Source organism: Canis lupus, chromosome 4 (genome assembly GCF_011100685.1).
Source record: "Canis lupus familiaris isolate Mischka breed German Shepherd chromosome 4, alternate assembly UU_Cfam_GSD_1.0, whole genome shotgun sequence".
Taxonomy (NCBI): Eukaryota; Metazoa; Chordata; class Mammalia; order Carnivora; family Canidae; genus Canis; species Canis lupus.
The window spans coordinates 29,136,877-29,161,114 of NC_049225.1; the positions used below are offsets into that span (position 1 = coordinate 29,136,877).

Here is a 24,238-nt window from a genome sequence, read left to right on the forward strand (position 1 = left end):
CTCCACAGCCTTACTAGCGCTTGCATTTTCTGGTTTTGGTCTTTGAGTTGCTGCCGTTGCTCTAGCCGTCTTAATGGGTGGTTAGTGATGATGACGAGGGATATTGAGCATCTTTGTATGAACTTGCTGTCCCCATGTCTAGTTTCTCTGGGGAAACATCTGTCACGTTCTTGGCACGTTTTTTAAATGGGTTTGGTTTTGTGGTTGTTGTTGAGTTGTAACTCATGCTATGTTTTATTATATATTTTTTTTATTTTAACAAAAGATTTATTTATTTGAGAGAGAGAGAAAAAACAGGGTGGGGGGCAGAGGGGGAGGGAGAAGCAGATTCCCCACTGAGCAGGGAGCTGTATGTGGGGTTCTATCCCAGGACCCCGGGATCATGACCTGAGCCTAAGGCAGACGCTTAATCGACTGAGTCACCCAGGTGGCCCTCTCATGCTCTATTTTAACATAAAGTGAACTGCTCAACCATCTTTCCACTAGTAAAAGAAATTATGTGGGTATATGTATCAGTGGCTGGAATGCAAGCATTGAGGAAGCATTTCTTCTGTTTAATCTTTGCCAACACTGTGTGAAGTAAGTGGTACGACCCTTCTGTACGAGGACACTGAGGTTCGGAGAGCTTAGGCAACTTGCCCAAGATCACTCAGCCGGTACAGGATCCGCAGAGCAGGGTTTGGGACTTCTCTCCACACTCACCATTGTCTGTCTCCAAAGCCATGTAGCTCTGTCTCCCATGCTCTCCCCCCGACCCCCAGAAGCCGAGGCTCCTAAAACAGAGCACAGCCATGGGGAAGATCGATCCATTACTGTTATCTGTACTGAAGAGACACCCCCAGGTGAATGATGTAACCAGAAGGCTCAGAGCAAGGCCCACCATTAATCTCACGGTTACAAACAATATAGGAAGATTATGCTGGCCTCCAGCCCAGTTAAGTGGACATTTGGATTTTTTCCAAAACAAATGTGGATACTGTAAATACAGGTCAGCTGGTTTGCAGGAAGTCAGCATCCAGATGAAGCGGCATCTAGAGAGATTTTTTCCAAAAGTCCTACTGCAAAGAGCCTGGGGGCTGGATCATTTGGAGCATGTCTCCAGTTGTGAAATGATGTTTTTCATTCATTCAAAACTTCCTTGCTGAGGGGCTTCTGGGTGTTCAGCTGTATGCTGGGCATGGGCTCACGTGGGAGATGCTAGACGTAGAGAGAGGCAGTGAATTATGATTCTGGCAACCATCATCTGTTCTCCAGAACAGTCTTCCTTCAGACAGGAAACTGATGCCCAGAGAGAGAGGGTGGGATACTTGCCTGTGGTCACCCAGTACGTTTGCAAGTGGTAAAGTTGAGAAGATATCCCAAGTCTTTCTTGAGTCGTTTGACCTTCCTAAATACCAATATTTTTGGTGTGGACGCTATTGCATTTTCTAGGTCACTTCCTATCCTCAGAGTGGGTAGGACAATCCTCTGGCAGAACTGATGTCATATTTTCGGTTTCAAAACAATAAAGTAAGTGTAGATAAGGTTTCTATCTCTCTCCTTTGGGAACCCGAGGTTTAAGACTTATTCCCAGGAAAAGTTGGAGACCATGAGAAGGAAGAAAAGTGAGTGCTCATGGAACTGTTTGATTAAATGGCTCACGAATGGGACAGACAGTGAGTTCTTTTAATCTACTCCTACCCAGGATGTACGAGCAGGAATTGTCCTTCTTTATTAACACAAAACCCTGATGGGCTGAGGCTTTACTCCAGACCCTTTATAGGGGCCTTATTAAGTAGTCCTGGTGCAGCTCCCCCGGGGTGGGTTAGGATTTTGGCCTAGGGATGCTCTTCTCCCAACAAAGCTCTGCCCAGCTTTGGGCACAATTGGATGGATTCCACGTCTACTGGCTGGTTTCCCTTAGAAGAGTTGAGATAGGATCCATTCCCCTAAACATCAAGGGAGGACAACAGGGCAATAAGCACAGAAGGCACAAGAAGCATTAACTCATCCCAGGGGCTCTGTCCTGCCATTGCTGGCTCACCCTCAAGGTTCTGGCCACATCTCATGCCGGAAGAGCTGGCTGCCAGCAGCCCCAAGGGCTCCTTGACTGGGCTTTGAGCCTTCTCTTGGTGGGGGTGCCGCTTTGTCGCTCTGTGCAGATGGCTAGTTTCTTGTTCCCGTAGCATAGAACCCAAATCTTAATCAAGTCAAGTATGAATGCTTAAGATGTTTTCGTAGGAGGACAGAGGAAGAAAGGAAAGATGGAAAGAAGGAAGGAGTGAAGGATAGATCAAGAATTTTCCTTTCCTCCAAAATCCTTGATATGCATCTGTTCTAACTGCATTTGTTGGGAGCGACAGATGTTTTTGTCAGTAGAGCTTGACAGAGAGAGAGAGAGAGAGAGAGAGAGAGAGAGAGAGAGAGAAATCAGTGGTCATTTCATGTTTGCCAAGTGAATGAATGAATAGCATGGAGATTTGGGATTTGCTTACTGAAAGGGAGACTCCCTTGTGGAACCGTGTTGGTCACTGTTGCTAAGATCGACAGGGCTACGCAGACTAAGGCTTTGGTTTTAGGTCACAGGGAAACATAAACGAGCCCACGATGAAACGTTCACATCAGGAGGCCAGTTTGGACCAAATGTGGCAAAGTTACGCTCAGCGCCCAGTCTGTTCAGTGTGACTTCTGGGTCCCGGCCTGCCCAGGATCTTCTCTCCCAGTCACACTCTTAAATTGCCAGGGAAAAGGCTCTTTCCACGACTCCACTCTTAATGTTCAAACCGGGAGCATGAAGGGTCTCAAACCAGCCAGTGGCAGGGATGCAGGGATGAACAAAGAGAGGGGCAAAAAGAGTGTTTATCTAGGTGCCAACGGATTAACCCAGGCACAAGAAAGAATTAAAAAGAAAAAAGCTTTCTGAATTCAAAATTGTTCTTTCAATTGAAATCCTGTGAGGCCCTCCCTCCTGTAAGGGATAGATCCAGGGCTCCTGCAGCTTCCCTGCAAGAAATCGAGAGCTTCCTCTGACTTCTTTCCGCCCCCCAGGCCCTGATTCAGAAGAGGGAAGCTGGAGAAGCGGCCTGCAAACAGCAGAGGAGGCTAGTAGCCCTGCAGGGTGAGACCCGACATCGCGCCGCATTAACCCCACGAACCCAGGCCAGGCGGCCAGGCTGGAGCCATTAATGCCTAATGATGTCGCATTGTCTTCCAATAACAAACCATCTCACCAGTTGGTTTTATAGGGGACCAGCTGTTGTTAATTGGGGGAGATGAGCATGAAATGGCCGCTTTCACACCTGACCAAGAGAGCGGCGGCATCAAGGGGCAAATAGAAACGGCCCGCTGCAGGCGGGGGGCTCCTCGGCGCCGCCTTGGCAGAGGACAGGCACGGAGATGACAGCACGGGCACGGAGACGACAGCACGGGCACAGCACTTGCAACAGGAACGGCAGGTTTGCTTAGCATCCTGCCCCTGCCCCCCCAGCAGGCACTTGCCAGCCGGTGCCCCCTCCTCTGGCCTTGGCCGGCATCTCCGGCCAAGTGAGGGGCAAACCCAGGCCAGGGCCCCGTGTCGCAGAGCCGGAGCCTCTCCTGGCCCCTGGCATGTTCCAGCTCTGCAGAGAGCTCTGTGGGCTTCTGCTCCCTGGCCGCAGGTGACCCAACTGGGCCCCAGGCCACCAGCAGTGAGCGACTCCGGGCCCTGGCTCGCACGCAGGGGTGGTTCCCTTGCCTTTTCTCCTCTGGCATTCCATCAGAGAGACACAGACAGACGGTGTCACTTAGCAGGGGGTATGAAGCCAAACGTGCAGGGGCAGTGCTGTGATACAGAGGGGTTGGGGCCCCCTTGGCCCAGGAGCAAGGCGGCATGAGCAGGAAGCCAATGCACAGGTGCACAGGGAGCACCGCATCCCTACATCCCTACCACGTGCACTTTCACCTCCTCGTCTCTGTGGGGTTCCCGAGGCCCTCACCTGGAGGCACGTTCTATCATCCCCATTTCACGGACAGGGAAGCTGAGTCTCCATGACGCCGAAGCACCCAGTGATGTTATGGAATGGCGGAGATTTGCACCAAATCTGTGCTCCTTTGACGACACCGCGCTCTCGCTGTTGGCATTTGGGGGCCACCACACACCCCTCTGCTGGCTGGCAGAGGCGGAAAGCTCTACCTCCGGGAGCTCAGTCAGGCTGCCTGAACTCCTGCAGATGGAGGGAAGCACAGGCCCCTCTCTCTGCTTACATTTGCCTTTATTTTTCAGTGTTGCTGCAAAAGATGGGAAAGCAGAGCATTAAAACATGTACTGTAAATAAACCAAATTAAAGTAAAATTGACTCATTTAGCAACCAGCCTCCGATCTTGCATTAGAGGCAATTGAAGAGATTTCACAGATTTTAGTAACCAGATAAGATTATTATATAAACAGACTTCTGCATTGAATGATGAGCCATATCTTGAGGAGAATATTTGAAATCAATAGTAATACAGACTGAGAATTAAGTAATGTGGTTAAGCACCTTTGAATGATGCCATTTTTAAGAGCTGATTAGAAATAAATATGCCAATTGCAGCAGAGCCGATCGCTGGAATAAAGTGATGATTAATCAATTTGGGCCCCAGACCCACGGAGGCCATCTTGGTGTCGCGAGCTTGGTGCTCTGGTTGGCCCGGCAGAGGCTGCAGGGGGCTGGGGCCTGACGGCAGCCCCAGAGAAGGGACAAGAGAAGAGATCGGAGTCCTTAGGCAGAAACACAGCCCTGCCCACCGAGGGGCTGGCCATGGCAGGGTGGGGAGGATTAGCCATAAGCTGCTTAAACTGCTCACGCAGGGCGAGCCGGAGCACAAGAAGGAAATTACAGCTGGGGACACTGACAACCCCGGGATTGCGTTCAGAATGGCCAATTACCATTCAACTGGGAAATGATTGGTCTTTTGGCCGCCCTGTAATCATCTCTCACCTGGACAATTGCACCGGCTTCCCGACGGGTCCCCACGTGAGGCGGCGGATGCATTCCACACACGGTCACCATAGTGATCTTTCCAAAGCACTGCTCAGATCCTGTCACTCACCTTGGAGTCACCGTCGCCGCTGCCTTCCTTTTGACTTAGGACCAGGTCCAGGGATCTCCGCCTAGCGTTCGAGGCCCTTGGTGACCAGCTGTCCCTACTCATCTCGTTTCTTCCTACTCCTGGTTCCTGCCTCAGGATGGCTCCTAAAGGAAGCTTTTACTGATGCAGGATGTACCCTGTTCTTTGTAGTGGTGTCTCCTCCTTCTGCGGGGCCCTCCCGCCTCCTCTATCTGCTTAAACCCACCCTCTCCCACCCAATGCGAAGTCTGTCTTGACTGTTCCCTCCTCCGACCCAAACAGGCTAGCAGCTGTCTCTCTGTCATCGCCCTACCTGAACACACCTTTTCCTGTTTCACATCAATGTCATTCACAATTTCTTTTGTATCCGGGAATATTTATTAGCCCCTTCGCCGTGCTGGGCACCGTGGTTGTCCCTGAAGATACAGTGGGGGAACACGGAAGTGGTCCCTGGCCTTCTGGAGCTCAGTTTCACACCAAGCATCTAATGTTCTCCGCAGCTGTCCCTGCTCGGTAGGCAAGACACACTTCTTGAATTCAACCGGCGGAAGGCAGGTGCTCAATGGTGATTGGACGAATGAATGAGAGATGGAACAGAGGAGTGAGTGACAAAGACGGATCAGGGAGAGGAGGTTGCAATGAAGCAGATTGTTGCTTGGCAGAAAGAACAGGGTTCTGAGAGCTGCCCAGTGCTGCCCTAGCTGCCTTCTGCAGGGCTGAGCTCCCAGGAACTAGAGGCATCCATGCGGAGGGAGACCATCTGTCAAGGAGGCTCCAGAAAAGAAGAATTGGCAGTGAGATAGAAGCCACAGCACTGTGGGCTGTAGGCCCAGCCCCGCCACTGACTCACCTTGTGACCTCAGGTAGAGCACATCCTCTTTGAGCCTCAGTTTCTCCATCTGTAAAGCGGAGACTTTGGACTGCAAGTGGTCAGTCATGAGCCCTTGGCTAACGTGAAGCAAGCAGAGGATACTTCTTGAACGTTGTTGAAATCCAGACAATATCTTCTGTAGTGGACTGTGAATTAGCGTTAGGGTGAGGCTATATCCTATGTTCGGGGCAGAGAAAAATATGACAAGTGTGGGACCGTGGGAAAAAAATTAAGTGCAAGATTTTGTAACAAAAGCATGATAAGTGTGAGAGACCCTCTGTGGGCTAGTGTAGGCTGGAAGGCTTCCTGGAGGAAATGAGGGAATTGCGATCCATAGGAGAGGAGATCTGAATCGCCAAGGCCATGTCCTAGGGGCCCCTTGTGGATGCGTTTTTACTCCACGTCTTCCTCCCTCACCAGAAACATGGCTGGGTAGGGGGCCTATTCAGACTCTTGCTCGAAGGAGGGAGATGTGGATTTTTCTTTGCTGTGTTTTATCCTTGTTTCCTGCCTTCAGCTGTCCTGCATCCCCAGGAGGCCCCTGGCTGAGACCCTGCCACAGGCAGGCTGATGTGGAGGGTGCACCCTGGCGCTGGCCCCTGTGGTTCTGCAGACTGCTCAGGATGCAAGTGCTCTGAATTAGGGAAGCTCTCTAGAGGGGAGCTGCTGTACCTGGGTTGGCCAGGAATAGGACGAGAACCCATTCCCCAGGTCATCAGCCAGGATCTGGGTTGGGGGGACCACCTAGGGATCCATCAACCAGGGATCCACCAGCTTGATGGATCCCAGGGATCCGGGCGGGGGGGGACCTTGGGGCTAGGGCCTGGGAACGGCTGCTTTGCTTGAGCTGCTCATCCGGATGAGGCCATCTGTGTGCGGCCCGCTCCTTACCCTTGTGCCTGACCATCCGTCTCCAGCATTCACAGCTCTGTGAGCTCAGGGCTCTGCTGGGGCTCTGGGTCATGGGCCCCACACAGGCACCCTCCTGGTCAGCTGCTGAGCTCTCGCTGTGGTCGGAGGAGGAGGTGAGCTGTGGTGGTATAAGGTGCTCTGCTTCTCCCCATAACTCACCTCCCCCTCTGCTTCCTTCCTTTTCAAGACAACCCCTGAGGCCACCAGAAAGACTCCCATAGATCACTCCAAGGATATAACTGATGGGGATCCTGGGGCTGAGAGAAGGCAGGAGACCTGTCCCGATCCCAGGCCGAGGTAGCCAAAGAGCAGAGACTAGAGTCTCTAGATGCCCATCCTGTTTGCTACCAACCACAGCGGGGGTGTCCTTGCACCTGTTCATCCATGGGACCTTTCTCCTCACTACCTGGGCAAGGACTCAGGGGCAGGGTTTGCACTCCTCCCAGTGCCCAGGGAGTCCCACGGAAGCCAGGACTTTCTCCCTCCTTCCTCTTCCTCTGCCTCTGCCCTGTGTCCTGGACCCTCTGAGGTTCTGCCGTCAGGCCTGGCTCAGCTCTCCCTGCAGCTCACGTTCAGGATTACGATCCCTGCACCTCTTGACTAGTGGTCAAATGCTGTCTTGTCACCAAGTTATAAACATGGTTACATGCTTCTTTCTGATTCTTTCTCTCTGGGTTGAGCCAAACAAGAAATATAGCCACACCCCCTGTTCCAGTTAAACATATGTGCTTTCTTCTCTGCTTCTGGCCACCACGCCTTGGCATGCCCCCAGTCTCACCCACCTTGCTGGAGTCTGTGTGGACAGCACAGGGGAAAGCTTGCCCTCTGCTAAAATTGCAGGGTAGCTGCTTCTGAAGCAGGGAGAGCATCTGCCGCACCGGGGGCCCAGCAGTAGAATTGCGGACAGACTCCTGCACGCTGGGGATAGGAGACAGGCAGTTCCTCTTCTTGCAAACTAATAGATTGAATGTAGCTGCAGCATCTGAGGGTCACCGCCAAAACACACCCAGTTACTCTCTCTTCTCCAGGAATCATACTTATTCAAGCTCAAGCCAAGGGGTCTGTTATCATAACAAATAATTTTTAGAACAATAGGCCTAGAAAGCTCTATTTATTGTACTGACCATGGGTGCCTATCTGATGGGATCCCTGCTCCATGACATCTTGAGCTTGGGATCTCTGGCCCAAGAAGGTGTGACCTGGGCTCTTTCCCCACCGACCACATTTCGAAGTTCAATTTGGACGACGTGGCTTGGCTCTGCCATACTGTAGCTTGAAGAGCGGGATTGGAAATTTCTTGCTGAACAATTAGGCCTGGGAGAGGTTCTTGGTGTCTTCTTTCCACTGGTGTTGGTTACAGACCTGCCTGGGAAGGCGAAAGCCTCTCTTCTGTTTTCTCTGCTCACCTGGGAGAACACAGTATGGTGTTTCTCAAAGCTTGGGAATCTTTGTCCCCAGGGGATTTAAAAAAAAAAATTCTTATGTTTTGGAGCATGATGGTGGATTTTCCAGCTCTGAACTTTTGAGTTTGAAGGGAGAGGACTATGAGGAGATTTCACCTGCTGATCCAAGGGAAGACATATATGGAGCCTGGAAGGCTGAAGAGTGGAAGAGCAGAGACCTTGGCTTTGGGGGAGCCTCAATCAGGAAGGGCAGCCAGGGATCTGTCTCCCCAGTGGCACCTGTGTCCAGGGTCATTGGCACGCTCCTTGCCACCAACTCTGGGCCATGCACACAGTCCTTTTGAGGTCAAGGAAGAGTCGGTGTTTCATATCTGGATGGTCACAGATGGGACAGGGATGGTAGCTGTGGGATGGGGCCGATGGAGCGGGTACTGAACCACCCCAGAAGAAGCCAGAGACCAAGCGGGGGGCCCTGGGAGCCTCACTCTGGCCTCTGGTCCCCCTGCCAATGCTACGTACAGCTGGGTGGGCTGCCTGGGAGGTAGATATTCTACTTAGGGCTTTAAGTTTGGGCTCCTTTCTTTCAATTATTATTATCACATTTATTTATTTATTTATTTATTTATTTATTTATTTATTTGAGACACAGAGAGAGAGGCAGAGACACAGGCAGAAGGAGAAGCAGGCTCCATGCAGGGGGCCCGATGTGGGACTCGATGCCAGGTCTCCAGGATCACGCCCTAAGCCAAAGGCAGGTGCTCAACCACTGAACCACCCAGGTGGCCTATTATTATTATTATTATTATCATTATTATTAATCCAATAAACTATTACTAACAGTTGACTTTGCTTCAGGTCCTGTGCTTGGTATCCAGAGGAGGAAAGATGAATCAGACACTGGCCTACATATAGGCCCCAAAAGAACCAAGGCCTTAGTGAGGAGCAGTCCAGAAGCAAAAGCATGAGAGAGAGAGATAGAGAGAGAGAGAGAGAGAGAGCAGCGGGACCCCGTGGGAACCCAAACGGGAACTCCTCTGGGTGGAAGAGGCAGGAATGGGTTTCAGACCACTGTCCCCCAGGAGCTGGGGGTCTCTCGGCAAACCAGGGAAGTAAGTAGCTCAGCACACACACACACACACACACACACACACACACACACGTTCCCAGCACTTGGTCCCACGGGAGGACCTTCCTGCCTGGTGCCCAGGCCGAGTCTCACAATAACGGCGGGTTCTGACCTTACTCCTCCAACACCCTCATCTTCCCCAGCTGTATAAACATTTGGGCGAAGTGACTGGGCAGATGCAATTATGCTGGGAATGTAGTCACGGCCGCACAGGGACACGTGTGTGTGTGCGAGTGACGCCTCAGCTCCTAAGAGCGCGGCCCAGCCCGGGGCTCCGGGGAGCACCCCGACTCCTGTGGGCCCATTGCTCAGTCCCTACACCTCGGCACAGGCAGACACGATCACCCCAAGGGATCCTCCGAGGCACCTGGAGCCGTGCAATCGTGTCCCAAAGCACACCTGCTGCCGGTGTGGGTGTGCAAGGGTAGAGGGCAGGCCCGGCCTGACCCAGTGGGGGGCCGGGGGGCTCCTGATGGGGGTTCAAAGCTCCAGCAGCCTGCATGCCCGTGCAGGAGCCCGGGTAGGGGGCTGCTGCTGGTCTCTGGCCACTGGAAAGTGCGAGTTAGGACTGACGTGCGGGGAAGCCAGTGGGCTTCGAGCACAGCTGTTAGGCCCTTTTGCATATGTGACTCAACTGCGTGTGAGATGTTCATTATTGCCTGTTTGCAGAAGAAGAAACGGAGGCTCACAGAGCACTGTGGCTCTTGGGGCTGCCAGCCGGGAGGGCCCAGAGCAAGAAATCGACGTTGGGCTTCCCTCCGCTGGTGCTCACCTCCGGACGGTCATTACAGGGTGCTCAGAGGGACAGGGTGAGGCAGGCAGGCTGGCAGGTGTAGCCCCAAGGGGACGCTCATCCTCGCGGTCGTGCACACGGAGGGGCAACCCCCAGGGTGGGGGCCTCCTAAAATGCGGTGCCTGTCATGGGTTCCACACTGGTGACGCTTCACGACCTCTCCAGACTCTTCCCCAGGGACGCAGAGAGGGATTGGGAATGTGACCATGATACCGAGAACACAAGACAAGGCGTCTGTACCTTTGCTCCACCGGGTGAATCCAGCCGGAGCCCCCAGAGAGGTCCACCGTCCATCCCTTTGTCAGGCCCTGGATCAGTCCAACCCTCCTGCTGCGTAAGCAAAGAACAAGTGGATGTGGCTCCACCTCTTTGGCTTCATTAGCGTATTGTTCTCCCTGCTGTGGACCTTCCCATGCCAGCGCTGTCCTTGGGGAGGCCGCACCTGTTGGCACAGGAGGTGCCAGGCTCCCTGCCCCACCATCTCCTCACCTCCTGGGTGAAGCAAGGCCTTCCCCTCCAGCTCCTCTCTAGGTTTCTAGGCCAGATCCTTGAAACCAGCCCCAGTCAGCGAGGAGAAATAATGGCCCCTGTGGTGTTCCTGGAGGTGGCATGAACTCCTGTCTTGAGTTGCTAAAGATGTCCCAACTGTGATGGTGGCCGGTGATGGTAACGCCCATGGCACACCAGGTGTGCACCAGGTGCAGTCCGTGAAATGCTCCCGCTTGGCAAGAGAGGCCAGGTGAAAGGCCTGGTCCTTCTGTGGAACGAGCCCCGTGCGTTGCTCGAATGACATTTTTGGTTCTTCACGATTCCAGGGAACAGCTGTGGCATCCCGGTGAAGGAAAAAAGCAAGTCGCAGAATAGCACACAAACCAGAATGTGATAGTGTTCAATGCACCCGCGATAATGCTCTCTTCTTTTTCTGGGTGTTTATTTACATGTGTAAATACAGAAGGAAAGTTCTAGAAGAATAACTAGACTCAGTGACCCCTTATGGAGGAGGGGGTAGTCATTGGGTGGGAGGCGTGGGGACCAAATGGAATTCGAGTCTCATCTATATAACATTTTGATTTTCTATAAGGCACAAGTATCCTCATACCCTTGATGCAATTAAAATTAATTTGTAAATGACAGAAAATGGCAAAATTGAAATAGGCACCGGGACATACAGGGGACTTCAAGTCTGAGGGCGAAGCCGCTGTCTGTTGGTTTGTTGCCCCCAAAACGCTGGGAAGTTCGCTGTAGCTTTGGTAGTAGTTTCTCTAAAGGGCCCAGGTCCCCCAGCACGAGGAATAGAGGCTTTTTCCCTAAGTATGTATTTGTTTCCTCCTGACAAAGTAACATATATCCACTGCAGACAATTTGCAAACTATAGAAAAGTATAGAAAGGAGAAGGAAAATCCCTTGTAATCCGCACACAGAGTTATAATCATGGTTAACGTTTCCACACAGGGTCGAAGGTGGATTTAGACACGCCTGGCGTCACACCCTGCCACTTTAGTTCTCCAGCTGTGAAAGGGGAAGATAAGACCCACGTCACCGGGTGAGGACCGAACTAACCGCGAGAGCTCTGTGGCACGTTCCGCGGAGCCCTCAGTAAATACCAGGGCTCACTTCGTGGCAGTTGGCAGGATCTGCCTATATTTTTTTTCCACCCAACTGGGATCATACAATATATACAGTGTGATACATTTCCTTTTTCTTTGACCGCATAAACGTGCGATTTTAACATGGGCCGTCCCGAGTCCTTGGGTGGGGTGGGGGGACCCGTGCATCGCCCTGCGCAGACCTGTGGGGCGTGGGGCTGGCAGTGAAAAAGCGAGCTCATTGTCCGGCCATGCCCTTGCTCTAAAGCTTCCCACGGCTCCCTGCTGCCCTCCGTGTAAATCTGATCCCTCACGTGGTGTCTGGCGCCTTCGGGGTCTGGCCCTGCTTTTTCCTGTCTGTTTAGCCAGCTCCACTCCGCATCGGTGAGTCACCCCGACACCTCCAGCATCCACCCCACATCTAGAGAATCCGCCTTTACTCCTGGCGCTCGTCCGAACGTCGTCTCTCCATCGAGGCCCCCTGACCTCACCGTTCGGGTCACCGTGACCCCAGCAGTCTCTTGCTTCCCGGAGCACGGGTGTGGATCAGACTAGTCGGTCTACCTCATTAACTGTTCTGGGCTCATCTGTCACCAACTAGGTTGCTTGCCCCTCGGGGCTGGGGTCTCCTGCTCTGCCAACGTTCTTGAATTCTAAAAGTTACTAGCATGGTGCTGAGCACGTGGGCGACACCCACGTACGTGCTGGCAGGTGTTTCTGCACCAGCTAATGAGTGAGCAGGTGTTTTTTGTGTGTTTGTTGGTTTTCCTAACCCCAGGAACATCTCCTGGCTGGGTCAGCTGTCAACGGATAAACACAGAGACCTTGATCCACGGTGTGCCTGTCCGTCATTTTTGTCTCTCCAGGCCCGAGCCCCCTTTCTTTCTGAAGCATTTTCCCATTCTCTCCCCGTGTATTTATAAGGAGGGTCCACCCTGGTTTAGAGCCAGGACTCCACTCCCGGCCCCAGGGATGGATTCAGGATGGATACAGAACCTACGCCATCCAATGAAATATAATCCTGGAACTTTTGCTGGAAAAAAAAAGTGGGGGTTGGAGAAATGAAGACCTTCTTCTGCTAGTCTTTTGTTTTTAGGAGGTAGGGGACTCTGGAGCTGCCAAGAGCCACCCCCACATGGAGGAATCCGGCCTGCCGGCAGAGCCGTTACTGAGGACAACAGTCAAGGCATGGAGGGAGATTGACTTACTGGTATCAGATGGTGGTATTAAAAGCCTGGGTCCAGCCACACCTGCAACCAAGCCCTGTCCCTGTACTTTCGGCTTATAGAAGTCAGAATGCTTTTTCTCCTTAAACCACTTTGGCTCAGGTTTTCTGGCACCTACGACACAAAGATTTGAAGCTCAAACCCTCAGTCTCTTGTTCCAAAACATCTCTTATCTGAGCTCCTTTTTAATAGAAACTGAGCACACAGAAGCTATAAGGCACCCTGGAACCCAGGTACATCCTCCTGTTCTTATCTGCGCTGCATGACCACAATCTGGAGATGATGAACCCGAGTCCTAGAGAAGCTGGGCAATTCTTACAAGACTGCACAGGGCGCTGTGGACAGAGCTGGGCCCCCGTGCATCCCAGGACAGAGCTGTGCTCCTCTCTCGAGCCTCTTGAAAGGATGCTGTGTGCACAGCTGTGCTCCATCAGGGCTGCAGAGCTCAGGAAAGCACAGTGGTTATTCGTGCCACAAGGGCTTCCTTGGGTAGCCATGGGGAAGCGGAAGCAGTGCAAACAGCCTGCCTCCTATGTGCTCCAAGAAGCTCAAGGGAGCCATGATTTTATTGCTTATTTGACTGCTTCAAAATAGCAGACGATCTCCTCCTGAGTGCCAGAAACATTGAGCCTGGCCCGTAGGCTCTCAGTGCAAGGAGCACCCAACAGCACCTGCTCCAGCTCCACAGGCCCACCTGTTCAACAGGTAGCCCTAAAGCATCATGGTCACATACCACTGTGAACACCTTTCCCAGTGGGGAGTGGTAACCTCAGGAGCACAAATCACCACCCCAACATTTCCTAACTTCCAAGGGGGCCACCCGTGGAACTCATTCCTGCTAAGCTTGGATACAGTCTCAGTCTCTTTCTCAAGGAGGCTCTAAGGAGCCATTACCAATGTTTTTTTTAAAGATTTATTTATTTATTTATTTATTTATTTATTTATTTATTTGAGAGAGAGAGAAAATGTGCACAGGTGCCAGAGAGAGAGTGGGGGAGGGGCTGAGGGCGAGGGAGAGAGAGAGAATCCCCAGCAGACTCCTCATTGAGCACACAGTCCGACCCCAGGGCTCCTTCCCACAACCCCGAGATCATGACCTGAGCTGAAATCAAGAGTCACATGTTCAATCAACTGAGCCCCCCAGGCGCCCCCAGCCACTATCAACGTTCTAAGAGTCTGAAGCAAGGCCCAACACTGGGCTGTTGGAAAGGATTTCTGATGGGGACCCCTGTGCCACGCAGTGCAGTCACTCAACACATAGAGATTCTGATAGGAACTTGGCAGAGGTAAACCAGCAGGCATTTGGTCAGAGAAAATGATCAGCCAAAGGTCATGCAGAATTAGTGGCAGATATGGGTCTCCTGAACCAGGGACAATGTACTCCCCACTTCTCTGCAGGGTCTCAGAGGTTACCTGTGGCCCACAGCTGAACGGATCCTCCCTCTGGGGCCAGTGCTTACGTAGCTACTGACATCAGCGAAACTATGGGAGAGAACACCATGTTTGGAGGCAGCCGCATTCACTTAGTATAAAGGACAGAATTGCTGCGATGATGCTACGGTGCCAACTGCCCTGGAAGTCAAGGGCTTAGGGCAGTAAGGATTCATTCTCATGCTTATGGGTCTGCAGATGAGCTGAGGCTCGGCTGGTCCCGACTGAATCCGGCCGGACGGGCCTACTTCGGGGTGTGGGTTGATTAAGCTCAGCTCCAGGCTGAAGTTGATCTCCAAAAGGCCCCACACCTGTTCAAACCAGAGCTCGGGCTGAAGGGGTGACAACTACCTTCTTTGGAAAGCTCTTCTCATAGCGAATCACCGAAGCACAAGAAAGTGGAGACGTGATGCCTTTTGAAGCCTTGGTTTAGAACTAGCTTATTATAACCTCCACAGAGGTTCCACTGGCCAAAGAAAGTCACCTGAACATCAGCGGGTCAGAGAAAACTACCCTGTCTCTCGGAGAAGAACTGCCACAGCATCCCTTGGTAAAGGCCATGGACGTATAATTCTAATGCAGGGAGGCTATAAAGTCTTGAGCAAATGATCCAACGGTCCCTGTGAAGTTTCAATTTCCCCCAATTCTCCCCCAGTCAATACACTGCCACTGTTCCCGTATCTTCTCCTCCATCCCTCTTTGTCAGAAATGCAGAAATGGCTTCCTGGTGAATTAATGGTTCTCAGTGAAACTCCTGCAAGGGGTACTTAGCTCTCCTTCTAGAACAGAACGAGTCAAAGGGCACCACCCTGCTTTCAGTTTCTCCTAGCTCCAGCCCATTCTGGTAAAAGATTCAGATGGATCCTTTATAGGCCTAGATTTTTGTCAGTCTGTACCCAACATGGAAGCTTTGGATGGCTTCCATCATTTACGGCATTGAGCTCTAACGCCTTAGGCTGACATTTCAGCCACAAAACGTTGTACTACTGAACCCAGCTATTACTGTCCTGGCCTAACTGGACCAAGTGCCTTTTATTCCTTGCATTGATCAATCCCTGTGACCTACCCCTAATGTGCCGTGCCCTTCTCCTTAGCCCCTTCCACTGGGTTGACCTCCATGCATTTTGTGTCAGTCACAATTCAACGAGAGAAACAAAACCCATGGCTTATGGAGTTATGGAGGTTATGTGGGTTATGAGAGGTGGCTAGACAAGTCAAGAGGCCATCAGGAAGAACAGGCCTCAATTTGCAGGCCTCAGCTGAAATCACAGTCCACAGGTAGAATTTCTTATTGTATGAAGCCTCCACTCTGTTCTTAAAGCCTTCCAACTGATTGGATCAGGCCCACCCAGACTATCTAGGAAAGTCTCCCTCAGTTAAAATCAACTGACTACGGACTTTCATCACATCTATTAAATAACTTCATGACAACACTTAGATTAACGCTTGATTGAATCCTTAGGAACCATAACCTAGCCAAGTTGACACTTAAAAGTAACCATCACAGTCCACCCCTTGTCAACTTGGCAGCAATATACATTTCCGGAAACCCTACATAATTGCCAAGAGAATAAAAAAGCTGTATTTCCACCTACAATGATGCGACTGTCTTGAATGCATCAGAAACATGTTAACCCTTCCCACATGAGAGGATGCAATGCTCTTTGGTAATATTCACTCTCCTCTTTTGATACCTGACCACTTAAATACACATGTGTGCACACACATTCATAACAAAGTAAGGAAGAAACCCAACACTTAACAATCTTCGTTCTTACAGCTAGTCATATGGTCATGACTGGTATTTATAACTAACTGTTTCCACTACCACTCCACCTTTGCTTCTCCCTAGCAAGTGCCTCAGCTGCTTGTCATCGTCCTTACCTGGTGGAATGACTCAGATCTTCATTCCTCAAGGATCTAGGTCATTAGCAGCTCTGCTTGAATTCGATGTGTGGTTTTCCATTGATATTGACCACAGAGCAAAGGATTACTGAGGGGTGCCCTATATTCACCAGACCGAGTTCTCTTTCACCTCTGGTGTATTGTGGCAACTCGATCTCCCCTTGGTAGTCAGGATGCATCACCCCCCAGTATAATAACTCCTTTGCCTGTTGATTCAGAGGCATGAGAAGCCCCAAATGGTCAGGATGGCAATCTTCATGTCTAGTTCAATGGAATCACTGATGTGGCTCCTGGCAGACGCGTTCCTCCCTTTGGAATGAAGACTTCTAATCCAACAGAGAATAAGATCACAAGGCAAGGAAGCAAAAGTCTTGCTAGAAAATCACTAGGGGAAGTAGTGACTGGCCCATTCCCTTTTCCATTCCTTTATGCCTGGACCTAAGAATCCTGGCAATGAGAAACATATTGAACACTGATTTATAGCATATCCAGCACCATGGAGGACATTGCCCTGGCCCTGCAAGGTATTGTCTGCCTTCCATTCTGCCATTCTAGCAAGTCAGCTGCTTCAGGTAAGTGAGGAACATGGCAAGACCAGTGAATTTTCTTGAGCACGGGCTCACTGCTACACTTCACTGGCTGTGGAGTGAGTTGATCAGAGGCAGATGTGTGGAATGGCACGCGGTGCAGTAGATAAGTCCAAGCATGGGAATTCCAGCAGAAATGTGTACAAGGAAGGCAAATCCATATCCAGAATAACTGACCATCATGGATTCCAATCCTACCTTGTCTTCAGCACCAGTCCAGATTTCGCCTGCTCCAGGAAGATTTTAGTAACCTCTCAGACTCATCTGACACTCGTTCATGCCACCAACACTTATTTAGCACCTTCTGTATGCCAGGTATTCTTCTAGGTACTGGAGAATGATAGCTTGTACTTTGATGGAATTCCTCACAGCTCCATGGCCATCAGTTTGCCCTCATTGCTAGCAGTTTTCTCTGCCCAGTCAGACTGTTTCAAAAGCATCATCCACATCCACAGATGTCCTTGCAAATCATCAAGGACATAAGACATCTCATGTGCTCAGATGTCTTTCCACTTGGGTGTAATCTACCTCCCTTTCTCTAAGACCACATCTTTTCTTGCCAGCATGCCAATTAAAGCCACTGTGAATGAGGGCAGGAAAAGCTGTGCGCCCCTCGAGGCTACCTATAAGCCATACCCCGCAGTCCCAGCTCTTGCAAAAGCCTTCTGAATGCCAGCCTTGGTTTCTGCCTCTCTCATCATCAAGCCTCTTTTCCTGCCTCTGAGCATCCACAATACTTTATTGATTAATATTTCTAGTAGCCATCAGCTATTGCACACCTACCATGTGCCGGACACTGCAAATTTGTCTTCTGATTGAAATCTCAGAGCTCTCAGAGATGGGGGTTCCAAACTACATTTTATATCTTATTTGCATTTGCACTTGGCCCCTAGAACTTCACCTTCAGAAGCATAGCAGGCCCAGTGGATCCTGGCTGTGCAGAGGAGGAGAAGAAACACTACAACAAGAGCTGGATGTCAACTGGATGAGTTGGGCAGGACTCTTCCTCTTTCTGGATCTTGGATTCCCAGTCTGTGAAGTGAGATACTTAGGCTAGGTGATGCCTGGGCCCCCCTCCCCATCATTATTATAGACTTTTAGGCACAGTACAAAGCCTGAAGACTTTTATATGCTCAGCAAAGCTTTGAATGATGATGAACTTTTGCATTCTACAGAGTTCTGATTTCCTCATGAACCTCCTTTTGGTATTACTCTTTGCTAGGAAGCTTATCATTGTCCACTCAATGTTGCACACCTACTTTGTGTGTGTCTGTCAAAAGTGACATAATGACCACTGTACTAGACTGCACTATTGCCCTAAGTCTTCTCCCTTGCCTGTATCCATGAACAGGACACACTTCCTCATCTCTTCCTCCTACAACTTGCTTTGGGCAATAGGATGGGGCAGGGGTGGTGGAGCCTGGGCCAAGGGCCTCAGAGGTCTTCCCTTCTTCTGCCTATATTTTTGCCCTTCTGCACCACAGTGAGATGGATAAACCCAGGCTAGCCCCCTGGTCCCAGGAAGAGGAGGGGGACCATGTGGCACAGAGCCTCTTCCAGCCAACCCAGCCTGGCTCAGCTGCTCCCAGCCAACCTTACAGACACATGTGCTACATCAGTGTTCAGTTACCTGCTGCTAAGACCTTCTGATTGCTTGTCACTTTGCATTTTATGACAGTAGCTAACTGAATGAGACTCTGAAAAGTGTTTATGAAACAGACCCTTGTATGTGGATGGGATTCAGTGGCGATCTTGGCACTACCTCCCCGCCATCACCAATCCTTCATGTAAACCTTGCCTTCTGGCTGCACTTTATACATCTCAGGGGAGGGGAGACTCTGTTTCCTGCCACAGCCCATGTCACATTTAGAAATATGGAGGTGCTAAACTTCTTTATCATGCGTCAAACCCTCGCCCCTACCTTCCACTTGGCCCTCAGGGCCGCATGGGATACATACAACCTCATTTCCTTCCCAACAGCTGTTCAGAGGCGTGAAAAGCGCTCTCACATCCTGCTCAGTCTTTGCTTCTTGGGGTTAAACATCCCCCCTGACTTCCACCATCTCTCATCCCGTTAAACGGCCCAGCCCCCTGCCTCCTGCAGCTTGGCCAGACTGAGCCAGCTCTGCCTTCCTCCGGTTCCACGTGGCCAGAGGGAGACACAATAGCCGAGGGTCGCTGATCAGAGCGGGGGCCGCGGAGGGCTGTGGCTGCCCTCGCTCCCAGCACCGCCGTCGCTGCCCCTGAGAAGTGGGAGCTCTTCTGCAGCCGCAGCACCTTGACCCAGCCTGAGCTCACCCCTGGCAAGTCCATTCTCACGCTGCCGTTTTCTACCACGTCTCTGCCCTCCTGAGACCTCAGATTGCCTGGTGTCCCAAGGCATTTGTAAGAAAGAAAATCTACGCTCCTTCTGAACACCCTTGCTGCTAGTGCTCCTGGGAAGCGCAGGGGAGGGGGCATTTGCAAACCAGCAGGCAGCAGTGCCTGAGTGATTGGAGGGGTTTCTCAGGAGCCCCCAGTTCCTGAGAAGTGGGAGTGGGTGCCAGGTCAGGTCAGCCAGACACAGTCTCAAAGCCCCTCCATGTCTGACCCTGCGGAGAAGAAGCTTCTAGGTACCTGCCGGGCCTGAGGAGTTCTGCAGGGATGAACCAGGCCCCATTTCAGCTTTTCCCAGTTCAGTCCCTGACACCCACAGCCCTGCCATCAATTACTTGGTCACTTGGCCGGAGCACAGCAGCGTCGTAAACCTGTGCACACCCTGGGTGCCCGAAGGTCCCATGCTGGGAGGCACAGACCACCTGGGTCACCAGCCGAGCAGAGCCTTGTCTACAGAACCCACTGTCGGAACCCTGGATGAGCGGGAGGCCCGTGTCCTAGCAGGCTGGCAGGCTCGGGAGCCCGGGTAACTGGCTGCGCCCAAGGAGGCCCGGCTGCTTTGGAAACACGCGTGAGGTGATCTCATGCCTCTTCTGCGGTGACTGGTTCATTACCTATTGTCCAGCCGGGGTATGGAGGGCTGGCTTCCTCTGCACCCTGGCTGTGTGTGGTTGGTTAGCTGTCTCAGTATCCAGGCCTGGGAAGCATACAAAAGATCATCCTGCCCAACACAGGCTGAATTAGTTTTCTATAGCTTGTCTCTCTTTGTTAAAGATTTTATTTATTTATTAGAGAGAGAGAGAGAGAGAGAGAGAGAGAGAGAATGAGCAACAGAGGAACAGAGGGAGAAGCAGGGAGCCTGATGTGGGGCTGGATGTCAGGACCCAGGCAGAGGCTTAACCTCCGAGCCACCCAGGCACCCCGTAGCCTCTCTCTTACATTCATGTGCTCAAAGGAAGCCCGTTACCTGTCCCGAACAGCTCACAATGGTTTAAGATCTGCCTCCCTGTGGCTTCCACCCATTGATCCTAATTCTGCCTCCTGCACCATGTAAACTGAATCCTTCTTCCATAATGAGCTCATCAGTGAAGACACCAACCATGGTCCTCCTTTGCTCTTTTCTTTTTTTAAAGATTTTATTTATTTATTCATGAGAGACACAGAGAAAGAGAGACAGAGACATAGGCAGAGGGAGAAGCAGGTTCCTTGCAGGAAGCCCGATGTGGGACTCGATCCCAGAACTCCGGGATCACACCCTGAGCCAAAGGCAGATGCTCAACCGCTGAGCCTTGCTCTTTTCTGAATCCAAATGCCCCCGATCCCTACAACTGTCTATGCAGTTCTTGTGCAGTTGGGTTTCTGGCCCCTCACACCCTAGGCCCCCTTCTGTTTCAGGAGGAAAGAACTTCTCTCCAATGCACCACCAAGTCCGGTGTGGCAGGGAGATCCTTAGGGAAGGAGTTGGACAAGGTGGTTGGGCACCCAGGGTGCCTTGTAAACAACCTCTTGAACTTACCTATTTACCTGGAAAATGTGATGATCGAGATGCTGTAGGAAGGTATCAGTGTGTGTCTCCAGTGTGATTAGTGATGTGAGGGTGACTCTAGGCCCACACCTTAACCATGAGTTGATACCAGCATTCTATTACTGACGTTGACAAAGAAGGTCAACCTTCTGAAACTGTTGCCAGGATGTATCCGCTCCTTCTAAGAGTCAGCTGTGACTCATCCTATAGATGTGGTTGAGGGAGCCAAGACCCCGAGGAGGTGCCTTTATCTAGTGTAGTAGTACAGAGCCAGTGAAATATATGTGTATATATACATATATTTAAGGAATTGGCTCATGTGATTGTGGGAAATTGGTGAGTCCAAAAATCTGATTAGGGAGGCCTGCAAAACCAGGAAAGAGTTGTAGTTCAAGTTCAAAGGCAGTCTGTTGAAGAACCAGGAAAACTAACACTGCAGATGAAGCCTGAAGGCAGTCTGTTGGCAGAGCTCTTTCTTGCGTGGAGGAATTGAGTCTTTTGTTTCATCCAGGCCTTCAACTGATTGGATGAGGCCCACCCTCACTATGGAGGGCAATCTGCTTTACTCAAAGTCTGGCAATTGAAATGGAGCACTCATCCAAAAACACTGTCATGGAATCATCTAGAATAACATTTAACCAGCCAAGGGGACACATAAAATTGACCCTTAGCCTGCCATCTAAGGGCAGGGCACATAGAATCCAGGAACTTACCTGGGATGCAATCATACTTGATTGGGATGTTTTGCTGAGGACAAAAAAAATAAAACCTTCCTCAGACCTCAGGGAGTGTCTCACATTTACACGATCTAAAGACAATGCATGATGTTCTCTCTAGCACTGATACAAAGAAAGTGCTTACAAAATATCACGCAGCCATCCAGCCACCATCCAGTCATCACAACTGATGTAGTGTGCGTACAGGTGCTTCGGTGGGAGGAGGTCCATAATAAAATATATATTTAAAATGTCACAGCATAGTGTGTATAATCTGGTAGTAATTCATAACAAAGATATGGGTTATATTCGTTAAGATATTAACAGTATTTATCTCTAGATATTGGAATTATGGGTCATTCTCTTTCTTTTCACTTCTATATGTTATATGATATTCCCATTAAGATCTCAGGCCACTTGCAAAAGAAAGCAATAAGTACATAGAAGTTTTTTCAGGTAAATAAAAGGATTTTTACATCGTCACTTCCGTCATCTAAAACTGCAGAAATCTCCAAAACCTATACGGCAGCATCCCATTTGTCTGAGTTATGTTCCAGCAAAATTTAACTAAACTTTTATGTGTCAGCCCCCATGGGTTTTGCTGTTGATGTTGCTATTTTGGTTAAAAAGTGCTTTCAGTATTTTTGGTAAGATTTAAGAAAGCACTTCATAAAAGCTGTTAAACACCATGCACATATCCGTTATTTCTAGAAGATATTCCATCTTTGGACATTAGCCACAATTAATTCCTTCTCAGTCATGTTTAGAAATAATCATTACTTTTTCAGCTCTCAGCTGTCACTTCTACTAAACTCTCAATTCTCTTATCTTTTGCTTTGTTTTGTTTTTCACAATAATTATGAGTCCAACAATCCCTGAAGGAAGAACTATCTCCTGTTCTTCTCTGGAGTGGCATGCATGGGTTTTAGAACAGCTGTTTCTCACCTTCTGGTTACTAGGGCCTTACTGTGCGCCAAGGTTTCTCAACCTCAGCACATTTGGGGCTCGATAATTGTCGTGGGCACTGTTGTGTGCATGGCAGGAGACTTAGCATCATCTCTGGGCTCTACCCTCTGCTAGATTCCACTAGCCAACTCCAGGCTGGAAGGGTCTTTATCTAGTGACAACAAAACACGTCTCTGGACATTGCCAGATGTTTCCTTGGGAGCAGAATCACCATTGGCTGAAAACCACTGCTGTATATCCTGACCTGTCCACACATACTCCAGAATGACAGGGGAAAATGGGATGATCAGGTGAGCAGATGAGGGACAGAGAAAGGCCTTGGCCTGGGGTCTCTCTGGTTGGATCTCATTGATCCCACGTCTTTGGAGCCCAGCGAGGTGCTCCCCTGCACAGATCCACACTGCTGTCAGCAGCATCACCTACTTCTTAGGAGCACTATTCTAAGACAGGAAGCACAGAAACCGCTGGGGAGAGGTTGCTGAAAAGAGGAAGCCATGAGAGGTTGGGGAAGGGTGGATGCTATCGCTCTGGAGGCCCTCAGTAACCCAAAGGAAAATAAAACCGGACAAGAAGATGATAGGAGAGGAGGAGTGGCTGATCCCTCCGATGGTTGGCCCTAGCCTCAGCTGACTCTGGTCCCTCACAGTTTGCCAGATGCTCGGAGCACCTTCCTTTACACTCATTCCCCGAGAGCTGGGCCTGCTGCCAGGGATGTCGCTGTAGCAATAGAGGGATTGGAGAAGGAAAGGAACAGGCCCTTCTAGGTCTCCTTCATGCCTGCCTATGTAACCGTGCGCTACTTTTAGCCTTGGTATGACAAGACTGCAGCAGACCCCCAATCAGCAGCTGGGGAGCTGATGGAGGGGGTCATGCTTCAAATGTAATCAAGAAAGCTTTGTGGCTCAGAGAGGTGTCCTAGAACACCAACCTCCAGTTTTTCCTGGCTCATTTGCATTCTGAGAGCAGTCCATCCCGCATACGCTCTCAGAATACTCTTCCGCCGATTTGGAGCTCAAACATCTTTGGTGGCTCCCTGTTTTCTGGGAGATAAATCTCAACTGTATTGTGTGATGTCCTAGGGCTGCCATAACAAAATGCCACAAACCCAGTGGCTTAGAACAATAGAAATGTATTCCTTACAGTTCTAGAGGCTACAAGTTAGAAATCGAGGTGTCTGCAAGGTTGGTTCCTTCTGGAAGCTCTGAGGGAGAATCGTCCCATGCCTAGCTCCTGGCTTCTGGTGTCTGCCAGCAATCCTTGTGTTCCTTGGCTGGTAGCTGCATCCCTCTGGTCTCTGCCTCCCCATCACATGGTCTTCTGTTCTGTGTCTGTGTCTGCTCCCCTTCTCTTTTCTTACAAGGACACTTGTCAAGGGATTTAAAGCCCACCTGGATAGTCCAGGAAAATCTCATCTCAAGATCTTTATTTGACTTACATCTTCAAAGACCCTTGTTCTAAATAAGCTCACATTCATAGGTTCTGGGTGGTTGTATCTTCTGGGAGCACCATTCACCTGACTACAGTTTTTGAGGGCTTCCAAACTGGGCTTTCTCAGTTTCCTTTATGTGCTCACTCCTAGACTAGTCTCGCTCACTCAGTCAGCCAGTGTGCAGTGCTTGGCACCTCCTGGGAAGATGAGGTGAAAGCATGACCTCTTCTTGGATCTGCTAGTCCTTTCTGCATGTTCTCATCTGGACCAGCCTCCTGCCCGCTTCCCTGGATCCTGTTCCTTCCCCTGCTCCCATCCA

The 24,238-nt window shown here is 50.6% G+C and overlaps 1 long non-coding RNA gene across 10 annotated transcripts; it reads right to left on the bottom strand.

Moving 5' to 3' along the window:
• Positions 1 to 315: 315 nt before the first annotated feature.
• LOC106558710 lies at positions 316 to 20,933 on the bottom strand. 10 transcript variants are annotated; one of them, XR_005358023.1, is made up of 11 exons: positions 20,800 to 20,920; positions 19,898 to 20,004; positions 17,809 to 17,939; positions 12,967 to 13,098; positions 7,975 to 8,256; positions 7,633 to 7,832; positions 5,918 to 6,115; positions 5,381 to 5,839; positions 4,938 to 5,192; positions 3,954 to 4,245; positions 316 to 1,928 (listed from the first exon to the last, which is right to left on the bottom strand). It is a non-coding gene; the product is annotated as an uncharacterized LOC106558710 (long non-coding RNA). The 10 variants fall into 10 exon arrangements; XR_005358021.1 differs by lacking the exon at positions 12,967 to 13,098; XR_005358024.1 differs by lacking the exon at positions 7,975 to 8,256.
• Positions 20,934 to 24,238: the final 3,305 nt, after the last annotated feature.